At 40.8% G+C, this 13,819-nt stretch overlaps 1 long non-coding RNA gene across 2 annotated transcripts in view; it reads right to left on the reverse strand.

The window, feature by feature from the left end:
• LOC106995323 (uncharacterized) overlaps nucleotides 1-6,221 on the reverse strand; it is a 74,961-nt gene extending 68,740 nt beyond the window's left edge. For both annotated transcript variants that reach the window (XR_013413229.1, XR_003725848.2), the window contains exons 1-2: nucleotides 5,864-6,221; nucleotides 4,098-4,250 (exon numbers count right to left, since the gene is read on the reverse strand). This is a non-coding gene — a long non-coding RNA (uncharacterized LOC106995323). The remainder of the gene's footprint in view (nucleotides 1-4,097; nucleotides 4,251-5,863) is intronic.
• Between the last annotated feature and the right edge of the window lie 7,598 nt (nucleotides 6,222-13,819).

The raw sequence follows: 13,819 nt of genomic DNA on the forward strand, positions 1-13,819 counted from the left end.
CAAAGGCACAAGGAAACATTGCTTCCTTGCTTTTTGCCCAGTTTGGAGTCATCAGGTCTTACTATGGCACTTTTGCTTTTGTTTTCCATCTGAAATCAAACCAAGGCCTAAACCACCCACCCTCATCAGAAATCTTATTTGTTCAGAAATTTAAAATCCTCTTTACCTAGTCTATATGATTATGATTTACCTCAGATTTATAGGTCCAGTACTTTCCATGGCATCAAACTGTCTCCCTCCGGGGATAAATTTGGGGATGAAGGCACAAGCATAAAATTGCTTGAGTCTCCCAGACCAGCAGGATTTACAAATCCTGGTGGTCTCTGTTCTGGCCCCCCTTCCAGACAACCAGGGAGTTCTTCATGTTTTAGCTCATGTGTTGCATTGTAAGCAACAATTTGGCATAGAGGAGGGACCAGATAGCTGTCATTACTGCATGCCATAAATGCTCCACATAGCATGATACTCATACTACATATGTTCAATTCCTATCAAGGTTATTCAAAGTTTCATCTCCTGGTCTCGCCATTTAACATAAAAACTCAGCATGTTCCCATTACACTACATATTCTTCAAGTATTTCCTGAGGGTATGTCTGTTTGTGTGTATGTATGCGTGTGTATTTTATAATTTGTCTTTTAGATATAAGTCTTACAGTATTCTCCCACTAGTTAATTAAAGAATAATGCTTGACCAAGAGTAAGAACAATCAATGTACTGATAAAGATGAAAAGCACTACAATACAATTTGTCAAGGCAATAAATAAATAAATTTGGATTTTTCCATGCATATATATACATACATATATATATATATACACACACACACATACACACTTTATTTTTTCTTTTTTGAGACCAAAACTCTATCACCCAGGCTGGAGTGAAATGGCTCATTGTAACCTCCAGGTTCAAGTGATTCTCCTGCCTCAGCCTCCTGAGTAGCTGGTGTTACAAGTGCACACCACCAGGCCTGGTTACCTGTTTTTGGATTGTTTTTTGTTTTTGTTTTTGTTTTTTTTTTGAGACAGAATCTCACTCTGTTGCCCAAGCTGGAGTGCAGTGGTGTGATCTCTGCTCACTGCAACCTCTGCCTCCCGGGTTCAAGTGATTCTCCTTCCTCAGCCTCCTGAGTAGCTGGGACTAAAAGCGCATGCCACTCGCCTGGCTAATTTTTGTGTTTTTAGTAGAGACAGGGTTTCACTGTGTTAACCAAGATGGTCTTGATCTCCTGACTTCGTGATGCGCCCACCTAGGCCTCCCAAAGTGCTGGGATTACAGGCGTGAGCCACCGTGACCAGCCCCAATTGTTTTGTATTTTTAGTAGACACGGATTTCGACATGTTGGCCAGGCTGTTCTCGAACTCCTCCCCGCAAGTGATCCAATCACCTTGGCCTCCCAAAGTGCTGGGATTGCATGTGTGAGCTACCACGCCTGGCTATACATACATTCCTAATTTCATATAAATAACAAATCTGTATTGAAATTGGATCACACTCTACATTGTGGTTTGGAGCAGATCAAGTGTGTATTTTAACAAAGCTTTCAGGAGGATGAATTCATTTGAATATCATAAATGGTAAGCGTTGTTTTCAACATCGCAAGCCTTCAGTGTAAATGAAGGTAAATCTGAAAAATATACACTCAGAAACATTCCTTTAGAAATATAGACACTATTCATTTTTTGTTTAAATTTTTACAGATGCATCACAATGCTCATATTGGTTCTCTAGAATACATACATGACTGTATGTTTGGTTTAAGGTTATGACATGTTAGAAGTAGAGTAAAATACACTGGGCGCGGTGGCTCACGCCTGTATTCCTAGAACTTTGGGAGGCCGAGGCGGGCGGATCACCAGGTCGGGAGATCGAGACCATCCTGGCTAACACGGTGAAACCCCATCTCTACTAAAAATACAAAAAATTAGCCGGGCATGGAGATGGGCACCTGTAGTCCCAGCTACTCAGAAGGCTGAGGCAGGAGAATGCTGTGAACCCGGGAAATGGAGCTTGCAGTGAGCCGAGATTGTGCCACTGCACTCCAGCCTGGGTGACAGAGCGAGACTCTGTCCCTCCCCTCACCCCCCCACCCCCCCAAAAAAAGAAGTAGAGTAAAATACACTTTACTTTGCTATTTATCTTATGGTGTGGTAGGTTCAATCCTCAAGGTTCAACAATTTGCTTTTCTCCCTAAATCAGAGGCAGGGAATGGCTGTTTATGAGGACACAGAGAATGCAATTAAGATTTTGTGAGAGCTAAAGGGACTACCTGGTGCAGATGAATGACATGTATCCAACCTAAATGGGAATGATAGGCTCATTGCCCCACCGCACTATCTTCCATTTCAGAAGAAACCATTCAACCTCCTTGTCACTACCACTGTGATTCAGCTAGGTGTGATTTCCATTCCAGGCTTCCATCCACTGCCCAGGCACATAGCCTCTATTAAACATAGTTAGCAAGGAGTGAATAAAAGATCACTTAGCCTAAAGAATTCTAGGTTTGGGTACATCAGCATTTCTACCTTCAGATATGAGATACTGTCCCACAGGTATCTGTATTCTTCTGAGAAAATGGTCAGGTCAAACTATTCCTCCATAGGAGGTAGTTTAGCAGTTGTCTAACTCTACTTTAGGTGAAATACTCTGGGGAGGTAAGATATCAAGGGTCACGGAGAAATGCTTCCCAGAGAGTCTCCAAGACACTTGTGCATGCCAATAGCGTCTACGTATGCAGATCATCACTCAATTAGACACAGTGAAAGATGTCAAAAAAGCCAGGCTACCCTAGAATGCCTTACCCTGAAATGCCTGCCTGAATCCTCAGAGGCCAGGAGAGGTCATACCTGAACAAGCTCTTGAAGCACTGTAATGTCACAGTGCAGAACCAGACTAACATTAATTCCTTTCATTAAGAATTCAGATACTAAGATAATAAACTCTGAGGAAGAATGTCATGAGGATCAAGTCACCCATACACTTTTAGTCACCCTTATTGATTCTTCAATTATGAGTCATAGAGTATCTGGAGGTCTCCATACCAAAGGTTGGATATCTTCATTAGGAAATGGATTTGAAGCTGCTAGAGAAAATACTAGCTTGGATGCAGTACATAATGATTTGCTCAGGCCTAAACAATGCCATACCTCTCAAGGACATCGAACAGGAAAGAGCCACCTATCTGCCCTCCTTGAGAGAACTGAGATGACATCGGGGTCCCATTATGACAAAAGACTTTCTCCTGAACTTATAAAGTCACAGAAGCTGCTGGCTTGTGCGCTCAGATAATTGCTTAGGCCTTCCATCACATTCTTGGCCTTCATCCACTTTAGCAAATCGGCTCTCCTAAAAGATGATCTGGCCCTCATAGGCATGTTAATGTATCCTCACTCCTCTACAGAGGTCCCTCTAGTTGTAGGCAACGGTGTTTAGAATTTTTGTGTATTGAGGACCATGTGAATGACACTGGCTTCAGATAGATGGTCCCTGGAACTGGCCTGTCCATTGCAACCTAACAATGCTGCTGTAAATGTCACAGCCCCATAACACAGGGACAACCAGATTGCCTAAAACTCCCAACGGCATATTCATGACATAAATGCCCCAAGGGTCTGCATTTGGCTGTGTCATCTTCTAATCTTGTCCCCACTATGAGGAAACTGAGGCCCTGTCCTCTGTTTCCTGTACTAGGACTTCCTGGAAGCAGTTGGCTTAGTCCTGGTCTCTCACTCAGCAGATACTTCACTAAGACTTTGCATTTGTCCATTGCTTCTGCCAGGCCTCAGAGAAAAGGGTAGGAATGTCAACTTGTCTTGGGCGACTTTTCCTTCCGCTGCTGCTAGGGCTTACAGGGAGAAAACGTTCACGGCTTTGGATGTTATGGAACTATTTCCGCACGATGGCAGTATTGTGCGAGAAAAGCCAGCTAATTTTGTTCCAGTTGCTCCTCTCCCGCCCATCACGTTTCAAAAAAAAAGGCCAAGAAGAGACAAAGATACCAGAAACTATGGTTACCTAACATTTTGCTACATTTGCGTAAAGGTATTCCACTTTTGGCATTTATTGGATATTAAACTGAGGTGTCATCCACTCACCCTCATCGAGCATCTCTTCCTTTCAAGAATTCAGTTTCTGCTCAACCAAGTCTTCCCATTTCTACTCTTCTTCACTCAGCATTGTGTCTGCAGTGTTCTATTATGATATCAAATTGCCTTGTAGTATTGGGGACCAACCTCAGGGATCCATGTCTAAAGAGAAAGAAAAAAAAAGATGTTGACATTTAAGGTCTTGGAGGAGAGCAAATCTAGGCACCAGGCCATGTGTTTCTTCTCCTGACTCCCTATCCAGGTTGCCTGGGAGTTTTACTCCATGTTCAGACCTAGTCAGTAGGCCTTGTATGTTGAGAGGGAGGCTGCTATTTAGTGGGGCTCTAACATAAGAGTCCAGATAACTCTCAAGCTTGACAGACACATACAACCCTACTTGCATGTACACAAATACAGGAATGACTATAAATGCTAATCAGATAGATCCCAGGAATTTGTTTTATGGTTTCATTATATAACATTGTAACACATTTTCCTGGTTCATTAAACTGCAACGGCTTACAACTATGTCCTATGAGTTTACTGTGTATGTGTGTTACTGTTTATCAGTTAGGAATCAGTCCTATATTTTCACATTAGTAACAAAGAGGTGGGATTTGCAAAGAAGTTAAAAAGATGTGGTGATCAAGAGAAAAGCAATGCCATACAACTGTGTATTAAACACTGAAGGCTGGGTGCGGTGGCTCACGCCTGTAATCCCAGTACTTTGGGAGGCCGAGGCAGGTGGATCACTTGAGGTCAGGAGTTCGAGACCAGCCTGGCCAACATGGCGAAACCCCGCCTTTACTGAAAATATAAAACTTAGCTGGGCGTGGTGTCACATGCCTATAATCTCAGCTACTTGGGAGGCTGAAACAGTAGAATGGCTTGAAAAGACTTTCTCCTGTACTTATAAAGTCACAGAAGCTGCTGGCTTGTGCGCTCAGATAATTGCTTAGTCCTTTCATTACATTCTTGGCCTTCATGCACTTTCGCAAATCGGCTCTCCTAAAAGATGATCTGGCCCACACAGGCATGTCAATGTATCCTCACTGCTCTACAGTGATCCCTCTAGCTATAGGCAGTGGTGTTTATAATTTTAGTGTATTGAGGACCGTGTGAGTGACATTGGATGGCTCCTGGAATTGGCCTGTTATTGCCATCCAACACTGCTGCTATAAATGTCACAGCCCCACAACACAAGGACAACCAGGTTGCCTAAAGCTCCCAAGGGCATATTCTTAACATAAACGCCCCAAGGGTCTGTACTTGGCTGTATCATTTTCTGGCCTTGTCCCCACTATGAGGAAACTGAGCCCTGTCCTCTACTTCCTGTGCCAAAACCTCCTGGAAGCAGCTGGCTCAGTCCTGGTCTCTCATTCAGCAGATACTTCACGGAGACTTTGCATTTGTTCATTGCTTCTGCCAGGCCTCAGAGAAAAGGGTAGGAAGATCAAATTGTGTCTCAGGCCTGTTCAGCTTCCACTGGCTTTTCCTTCCTCAACTGCCAGGGCTCACATGGAGGAAATGCTCAGGGCTTTGGATGCTATGAAACTCTCTCCGCATGATGGCAGTATGGTATGGAAAAAGCCAACTGACTTTGCTCTAGGTGCTATTCTCCCGCCCATCACATTTCAAAAAAAGGCCAAGAAGAGACAAAGCCACCAGAAACTAGAACTACTGAGCAGTTTGCTCAATTTGTGTAAACTTATTCCACTCTTAGCATTTTGTTTTTGTTTTCCATTGGATATTACACCGGGGTGTAATCCACTCACTCTCATCAAGCATCTCCTCTTTTCAAGAACTCAGTATCTGCACAACCAATCTTCTCATTTCTACTCTTCTTCACTCAGCATTGTATCTGCTGTGTTTTCTTATATCAAATTGTCTTGTAGTATTGGAGCAGACCTCAGGAATCCATGCCTAAGGAAACAACAAACAAGCAAACAAACAAATGTTGACACCTAAGGTCTTGGAGAAGAGCAAATCTAGGCACCAGGCCATGTGTTTCTTTTTTTTTTTTTTTTTTTTTTTTGAGACGTTGTCTCAATCTGTGGCCCAGGCTGGAGTGCAGTGGCGCAATCTCGGCTCACTGCAAGCTTCGCCTCCCAGGTTCACGCCATTCTCCTGCCTCAGCCTCCTGAGTATCTGGGACCACAGGCGCCCGCCACCACGCCCAGTTTTTTTGTTTTTGTTTTGTATTTTTAGTAGAGACGGGGTTTCACCGCGTTAGCCAGGAAGGTCTGGATCTCCTGACCTCATGATCCGCCCGCCTCGGCCTCCCAAAGTGCTAGGATTACAGGCATGAGCCACTGTGCCTGCCCAGGCCATGTGGTTCTTGTCCTGACTCCCTACCCAGGTTCCCTAGGAGTTCTATTTCATGTTCTGATGTAAGCATTGGGCCTTATATGTTGAGTGGGAGGCTGCCATTTAGTGGAGCTCTGAGATAAGGGACCAGATAGCTCTCAAGCTTGAGAGAGACACAGAACCCGACTTGAATGGACACAAACACAGGAATGACTATAAATTTCAGTCAGATGAATCACAGGATTTTGTCTCATGGTTTCATTATTTAACATTGGAACACAAACATTTTCCTGTGTCTTTAAATGGCCATGGCTTAAGACTGTGCCCTATAACTTTGCTGTGTATATGTGTTACTGTTTTCCAGTTAGGATTCAGTCCTATATTTTCTCATTAGTAACAACAAAAAGGTGGAATTTGCAAAGAAGTAAAAACAAAAAACAAAACAAAACAAAAAACCCATGTGCTGATCAAGAGAAAAGCAGTCTTATAAAACTGTATATTAAACACTGACACCCTTTTCCATATTTATTCCTTTTTTCAATATGTAGGTAAAAAGTTCTATATATAGTCAACACAATGAATTTACATTTAAATTGGATTTAGCTATACACTGTATTTTAGTATGAATATTCCATAGTATGAATGAAGATTTTCATTCTAAAATTTGATTTCTGACAGGTTTTTGACATTGCCATATAAAATTTGCAATTTCTGGATTTTGGACAATAAAATATTTGCAAAGAACTGTGTGATTGGACTAGTCATTAAGAATTAAGATCTCACCTTGCTCTTTTTAATCTACAAAATCTATTTATACATATATAAACATATATAAATATATATATTTTACATAGTTATGCCTCTGAAAATTAGGATTTTAAAATTATTCCTGAATTTTTATCTCTAATTCTTACTTTCAAATTTTATCTTTAAAATCTCAAAAGAAAGAAAACAAAATTCAATAAATGATAACTGAAATAGGCACGTCTCATATTCAGTCACTTAGATGTGAACCCCAGGAAAACTTTAAGATGGATGTGTTCACACCATTCACATGCAGCTATAATGTTTCATTAATGTCTGTGGATTAAAGATATGAATTTGTGGGCCAAAAATACCATATTCAAACGCACACTCAGTATAACACTGACCATAATTTAAAATATATGGCATTGGCCGGAGTGGTGGCTCACAACTCTAATCCCAGCACTCTGGGAGGCTGAGGCAGGAGGATCTCTTGAGCCTGAGAGTTCAAGACCAATTTATCAATTAGCAATTTAGGCAATTTAGCAAGTCCCTGTCTCTACCAAAAAAAAAAAAAAAAAAGGTCAGGCATGGTGGCATGTACCTGTAGTCCCAGCTACTCAGGAAGTGGAGGTGAAAGGATCACCTGAGTCCAGGAGGTTGAGGCTGCATTGAGCCATGATCATGCCACTGCACTCCAGCCTGGGGAATACAGTCTGATCCTGTGTAAAAAAACATGTATATGGTATTTAAACATTTATATATGCATATGAACAGATATGAATATACACAGAGTCCTGCACACATTTTACTTTCAATATAACTGGATTCATACTATTTGAAATTTTGTCCAAAATCCTCAGCATCACCTTATAATCTTTGAATATATCCATATCAATATATACTTTTGAGTGCCTGAACTTTTTTATATTTTACTTATTTATAAAATATAACTTTTTATATTTTATTTATAAGAATTATAAGCAGAAAACATATGGTAGGTCAAACCTAGTGAGAAGAAATAATCACTTTTAAAATATTTGGGCTACGTATTATGATCTGTTCCTTTGCATATATAATATGTACATTTATAAACTAATGTTCAAATTCCTCCATAGTATAATTGTTAAAACAAGTTTTCTTCACTGATAACTTGAGTACTTTTCAAATATAATTATTTATTCTTGGAAATAATGATAGGTTTAAAAATACTGGCACTTTTTTAAACTGTTCATATAATTCACATAACATATAATTAACCATTAAAATGTGTGAAATTCAGTGGCATTGAGTACATTCACAATGCAGTGCAAGTACTACCTCTATGTAGTGGCAAATCATTTTCATCACCACAAAAGAAAACCCTGGACCCACGAAGCAGTCATTCCCCATTCCACTCTATGCCGAGCCCCTGGCAAACACTCATCTGCTTTCCTTCACTACTGATCATCACAATAAGTAGCCTTTTTTGTCTTTCTTCTTTCACTTAGCATGTTTTCAAATTTCATCCATGTTGTAATACATGTCAGTACTTCATTTCTTTTTGTAGCTGAATAATATCCATATGTATATATCACATTTTGTTTATCCATTCATCAAGTGATTGATGTTTGCTTGTGTTCACCTTTTGGGTATTGTTAATAAATATATACAGTGAGTATATACATGTACTTGTTTGAGTATTTGTTTTCAATTGTTTGCGGAGTATACTTAGGAGTAGAGTTGCTAGGTCATACGATTATTTCTATGTTTAAATTTTTGAAGTACTGATAAACTGTTTTCCATAGCAGATTCGCAATTTAGCATTCCCACCTTCACTGCAGAAGGGTTCCAATTTCTCCGCCTCGCCACCCATATTTGTTCTTTTTAAGTAATATCCATTCTAGTGGGTGTTAAGTGGCATCATGAAGTGGTTCTGATTTACATTTCTGAAAACACCAATAATGGAAGCATCTTTTCATGTAATTGTTGATCATTTGTATATCTTCTTTGGAGAATTGTATATTTAAGACCTTTGCCTATTCTTTAAATTGACGCATCATCATTGTACATATTTATGGGGTACACATGATATTTTGATGCACACATAAAATGTGTGATAACCAAAAAAAGACAACTGCGATACTTATCCCCTACTGCATTTATTATTTGTGTTCGGGCACATTTCAAATGTGTTTTATCTATTTGGAAATAGCCATTAAATAATTGTTAACTATAGACATCCTAACTGTGCTATTGAACACTAGAACTTACTTCTTCTGTCTAACTGTATTTTTGTAGTCATTAACCCACCTCTCTTCATTCCCTTCCCTTCCTAACTTCTGGTATCCATCATTCTACTCTATACATTCCATGAGATGGATTCCTTTAGCTCCTACATAAGAGTGAGGACATGTGATAATTTGTCTTTCTGTATCTGGCTTATTTCACTTAATATAGTGTCCTAAAGTCCCATTCATGTTGCTGCAGATGACAGAATTCTATTCTTTTTTCTGGCTCAAATCAATAATCTTCCATTTTATATGTATGCCACAGTTTCTTAACCCATTCATCCATCAATGAACACTTAGGTTGATTCCATATCTTGACTACTGTGAATAATGCTGCAATATACATGAGAATGCATATAAACATGAGAATGCAATGTATATATACTTATATTTGATGTACTGATTTCCTTTCTTTTGGATATATACCCAAAAGTGGGATTGCTACATCATATGGTAATTCTATTTTCAGTATTTTTGGGAAACTCCATCCTGTGTCTCATAGAGGCTGTACTAATATACATTGCAGGTAACATTATACAAGCTTTCCTCTTTCTCTGCTTCCTAGCCAACATCTGTTACTCTCTGTCTTTTTTGTAAGAGACATTTGAACTGGGGTAACACGGTATCCCATTGTAGTTTTGATTTGCATTTCCCTGATGATTAGTGACGTTGAGCACTTTTAGATGTATCCATCAGCCCTTTGTGTGTCTTTCCTTCAGAAATGTCTATTCAGATCATTTGCACATATGTAAATCAGATATATTTGGTTTTTTTTCTATTGAGCTGAGTTTTTTTAAGTTTGCAAAGATATTCTCTCTTACTGTAGGTTGCCTCCTCACTTTATTGTTTTCTTTGCTGTGCAGAAGTTTTACTCTCATTTGTCCATTTTTGCTTTGATTACCAGTGCTTTTTGAGGTCTCTTACAAAAAAATCATTGCCCAAAATGATGTCTTAAAGCATTTCCGCAGTCTCTTCTAGTAATTTCATATTTTCGGGTCTTTTCTTAAATTTGTTGAGCCTTGTTCTGTGGCCTAACACATGCTCTGTACTGGAGAGTGTTCCATGTGCTGACTGATGACAAGAATGTATATTCTACAGCAGTCGAATGAAATACTTTGTAAATGTCAGTTAAGTTCATTTGGTGTAGAGTACAGTTTACTTCCAATGTTTCTTTGTCTAGATAAGCTGTCCATTACTGAAAGTGGGGTACTGAAGTCTCCCACTATTGTTGTACACCAGTCTATCTCTCCGTTTAGATCTCCAAATGTTTGCCTTATATATTTGTGTGTTCCAGTGTTGGGTACATACATATTTTAAATTATTCTATCCTCTTGCTGAATTGGCATCTTCTTCTTTTTTTTTTTTTTTTTTTTTTTTTTGAGATGGAGTCTCGATCTGTCGTCCAGGCTGGAGTGCAGTGGCGTGATCTTGGCTCACTGCAAGCTCTGCCTCCCGGGTTCACGCCATTCTCCTGTCTCAGCCTCCAGAGCTGCTGGGACTACAGGCGCCCGCCACCTCGCCCGGCTAAGTTTTGTATTTTTAGTAGAGACGGGGTTTCACCATGTTAGCCAGGAAGGTCTCGATCTCCTGACCTCGTGATCTGCCCTCCTCGGCCTCCCAAAGTGCTGGAATTACAGGCGTTAGCCACCGCACCCGGCTGGCATCTTCACTGTTACACAGTGACCTTCTTTGTCTCTCTTTACAGTTTTTGACTTTATTTTATTTAAGACCAGCCTTTCTTGTTCTTTTTCCATTCCTGTTCATTTTCATGTTGCTGCTGATGTTCCTCTCTGGTTTGAGATCTTTGCCTGAATAAAAGAAGAGTCCCCTAAATTTAATGTACTGGGGTTGCTAGTTTCAACTCCACTTTCAGTCTCAGACTACCCCCCTCAGGGATTTTTCTTCCTACAGGCAGTCAGGATGCCTCCTAGGGATTGAGGCAAGAATAGCATTCCTGCAAGGGACACCAAAATGGAAGAGAAGCTAGCTCTCTGTCTTGATCTCACATTTTACAGAGCAAACTGTGAATCAAGGGAGACTTTTCTTTTCTTTTTTTTTTCTTCCTTTTTTTTGGGGGGGAGTGGCTGGGGGACAGAGTCTCACTCTGTCACCCAGGCTGGAGTGCAGTGGTGCAATCTGGGCTCACTGCAAGATCAGCCTCCCAGGTTCAAGTAATTCTCCTGTCTCAGCTTCCTGAGTTGCTGGGATTATAGGCGCACACCACCACGCCTGGCTAATTTTTGTATTTTTAGTAGAGACGGGGTTTCACCATATTGGTCAGGCTGGTCTCAAACTCCTGAGCTCAGGTGATCCACCTGCCTCGGCCTCCCAAAGTGCTGGGATTACAGGTGTGAGCCACTGTGCCTGGCAGCATTTTTTATATGATCATCATATTTGTGAAGAGAAACAATTTCCATTTTTTCTTTTCAACTGAGATACGTTTTATATATCTTCATTGACTGATGACTCCGGCTAGATTTTAAGTATAATGTTTAAGACAAGTGGCAACAGTGGGTGTTTTTCTCCTGTTCATGATTTTAGGAGCAAAGTTTTCCATCTTTCCCTCTTGACTATATTATTAGCTGTAGGTTTTAATAAATGCCCCATATATCGTGCTGAGAAAATGATCTTCTAATTATACATTATTGATTGTTTTGAGTTGCTTTTCTGGAGAGATGGACTAACAGAAAGTGTCTACTGCACCATTGTCATTGATGTCACTTTTGCTACCTGTTTTTGAATTTGTAGGAACACTCATCCTTCTTCATAATGTGCCTGACAGAATAGTCATATACGAAAAAGTAGTTACAAGTAGTTAGATAGACAATGAGCAGGGCAGGAAAGGGCTCTCCCCCACCCAGTAGGAATGTCACATGATGGTTCGGCAGTGATCATATTGCCCCTCTAAAATTGATAATTTGGTAGCCTGGGAGAGACAATCTTTTGATGATCCACACCTGTTAATATTAAGCATGTGAATTGAATGCAGGCCCCAGGGAGAAGCAGCTTCTTGGGCATGCGTGTTAAGAGAAAAAAATGGCAAAATGTGTTGTTCCGGGTGCATGCCACCAGGAAAAAGAAAAAAGCCTCACATGGGCATGTGTATAACTCCCTGAACACACTGCACAGTGCTCAATTCCAAACGGTAAGGAGAGCACTGCGCATGCAGAAAGCTCACCCTAAAGCAAGAATCATGGGAAAGAGGTGAGCCTAAAAGGTCCCAGGGTCAAGGTTAAAAGGTCTTTTTGTTCTCTTGGCCAGTCAGGCACCCACTTGGATCTCTTCCAAGGGTTCTTTCTTTCCTTTCTTCCCTGTTCTAAAGCCTGTTAAATAAACTTTCACTCCTGCTCTGAATTTTGCCTCAGTCTCATTTTTTGCTTTATGCCCCTCAGTCGAGTTCTTTCTTCTGAGGTGACAGGACTGAAGTTCCTCTGGACCCATATGGACATGCCGCCTGTTACTTGGGGTAACTTGGTTCTCTGCCACCACTAACAAAGTGAGATCATGGGTAATGCTACCTCCAACAGACAAGCACTTTTAAAATGTGGATTGATTTTCAATCCTTTTCACTCCTTTTGGTTCCCATCTCTTTATGTGAAACGACTCCACTAAATAAATAAATAAATAGAATGACCGGGCACAGTGGCTTATGCCTGCAATCCAGCATATTGGAAGGCCGAGACGGGCTGATCATCTGAGGTCAGGAGTTCGAGACCAGCCTGGCCCACATGGTGAAACCCCGTCTCTACCAAAAGTACAAAAATTAGCCGAACATAGTGGAGCCTGCCTTTAGTCCCAGTTGTTCGGGAGGCTGAGACAAGAGATTCCCTCAACCTGGGAGACAGAGGATGTAGTGAGCTGAGATCGTGCCACCGCACGCCAGGCTGGGAGAAAGAGCAAGACTCCATCTAAAAAAACAAAACCAAAAAACAACTCTACTAGAAGATGTGAAACTTTAGGTCCTTTCAGTCTCTAGACTAGATGCCTTTGAGACTATCAGAAAACATACTGGCTCCTGCTTTATCACACCTGGAACAGGCCTGTCTTTGGTGTTCTCAGACTGCTGTAACAAAGGACCATGATACCGTAATACTGCCTGAAAGCCTGCTAACTCTTGCTCCAAGGGACAGGACATAACACACACACCCATCCCCGCCACACACAGCATCTAATGTCTCAGGAAATGCCTGAAGAATATGTAATGCATGGAAACATGTTGTGTTCTGGTGTTAAATGTTGAGACCATGAGATGAAACTGAGTAATCTCGATATGAACTGAACATAGGGACTATGAGGATCACGCCATGTGGAGCATATATGGCAGGGAGTAATGACTGCTATCTGAACCTTACTCTATGGCTCATGCCGAATTGTTGACTATAAACAACACATGAGGCTAGAACATGAAGA

This window comes from Macaca mulatta, chromosome X (genome assembly GCF_049350105.2).
Source record: "Macaca mulatta isolate MMU2019108-1 chromosome X, T2T-MMU8v2.0, whole genome shotgun sequence".
Classification (NCBI taxonomy): domain Eukaryota; kingdom Metazoa; phylum Chordata; class Mammalia; order Primates; family Cercopithecidae; genus Macaca; species Macaca mulatta.